General features: G+C 41.9%; 1 pseudogene; it reads left to right on the top strand.

The window, feature by feature from the left end:
* The first annotated feature begins 244 nt into the window (after positions 1-244).
* On the top strand, positions 245-1,402 carry LOC137989331 (uncharacterized; annotated as a pseudogene).
* Positions 1,403-1,916: the final 514 nt, after the last annotated feature.

Below are 1,916 nucleotides of genomic sequence, written 5' to 3'. Positions count from 1 at the left end.
GAGTGAGGAAAGAATGTTCGATGGAATCAAGATGCCTTGCTGTGTGCCGATTGTAATTCGTGGGTGCATGCTAAATGTCTAGGTCTAACTAAGGCTGCGTACTATTTGGACTATCCTGACATCGACTGGACATGTTTATTGAGCAGTCTTCCCTACGCGACCATGGATTACCCGTTTGAAATAGATTCCAACATGCAAGTAAGAACTAATACTACGATGGAAACGAGCTACTTTGAAAGCGATTATGCTAATGAGGACCTTCCAAATTCCCAAGGTGAGTTTGATTCTCGAAGAAAGGTAAAACAATTCGAATATCGCTTTTGTTGCACATTTGAATATTAACAGCATACAAAACAAGTTTGAAGAACTAAAATTACTGAATGACGAACTGAAAGCCCACATACTTATTGTATCGGAAACCAAAATTGATCGTTCGTATCCTGTTCACCAGTTCAAATACAAGGATACCAGCTTTTTCGCAAAGAGAAAGTCAAAGGAGGAGGTGGGCTCATTGCTTATTTCTCTACGACTATACCCTCTAAGAAACTGAAACCTATAAGACCCTGGAAGCTATAGCGGTTGAATGCAGTGTAAGAAGGAGCGAAATATTGTTCTTAGCGCTTTACAGGCCGCCTAAATTAAAAACTCCAGAAAGAACAATGATCTCAGTGGATCAAAATACCAGCAAAACATTGAGGTCGAAATGAATGATATTTGTCAGTGGGCGTGCCTTCAAAAGCAGTGCATAGTTATTTTGCTGACTTGAATATGGACCGGCTTGTTCTTGATCGAGGTCAGGGGAAGATGCTTAAAGACCTGGAGCAAGTATATAACTTGACATGCCTAATAACTGAGCCTACCAGAGTTACAATGCATTCCCAAACGCTCTTGGATGTCCTGCTCACTAACATCCCAGAGTTGTTTACTAGGTGCGGAGTGTATAACCCCGAAATCAGCGACCACTACTTGATCTATGGAGAAATGACGGATAAAGTTTGTAAGCACAAGCCCAAGACCATAATATGCAGGCAAACTAAGAATACTGACTTCGAACTGTTTGACCAAGATCTAATTAATGCACCCTGCCTAGCACGTTGGTGACATCTTCACCTGCGTAGACGACAAATATGATTATTGGAGAGGACTATTTGAAAGTGTTGCCAATCAGCACGCGCGAGTCAAAAGGAAAAGAGTGAGGGAAGAGGATATTCCTTACAGGACACAGGAATGCAAAAGGGCTTTGAGAAACAAAAGGGAGTATCCTAAAAAGTTTGCCAAAGACCACACCACTGAGAATCTGGAACTGAAAAGGAAGTATCGAAATATAGCTACAAGGGAGCGCAGAAAAGCAATCCGAGCGTACTGGTATGCTAAGGCGGACGAAAATAAATCAAGACCATAGAAATTTTACGACACGTTCAAACCTTTTATTAGTAACAAGAGCAAAGAATCGGCAGCAATATACCTTAAAACGGAGGGTGATAATGCAGTAAAGGATTATATGGAAGTGGCAGAGATACTTACCAACTACTTCGCTAAAACTGCACTAGGTATCGGAGGAGATCACGTAAATAATTTTACAGAAGAGGACCACAGTGACCACAGCAGTGTTAAGACTGGAAAAGATTAATCCAAAGAAGTCCAGTGGATGGGACACAGGACTACCACCAAAATTACTCAAGAATGTTGCTAAAGGAACAGCAGCATCGTTGACCACTCTCTATAACAACTGCATACAGCAGAGTACCTGGCCTAGCGCCTGGAACATGGGTGTGTGGACACACACAAACTAAGGCTTTTCGACCAAGCCACGGCAATGCTCCATTCAGCAGTCCGAACTCATGTATACAATCTCTTCTATAGAGTGATCTAGAATCGACTTGAGTCGTGATCTGCGCCAAATGAAATCTAAAGTT

The sequence above is a fragment of the Montipora foliosa genome, unplaced genomic scaffold, assembly GCF_036669935.1.
Source record: "Montipora foliosa isolate CH-2021 unplaced genomic scaffold, ASM3666993v2 scaffold_454, whole genome shotgun sequence".
Classification (NCBI taxonomy): domain Eukaryota; kingdom Metazoa; phylum Cnidaria; class Anthozoa; order Scleractinia; family Acroporidae; genus Montipora; species Montipora foliosa.
The sequence above is the reverse complement of the archived record's forward strand: the minus strand, read 5'-3'. Positions and strand labels throughout refer to the sequence as shown.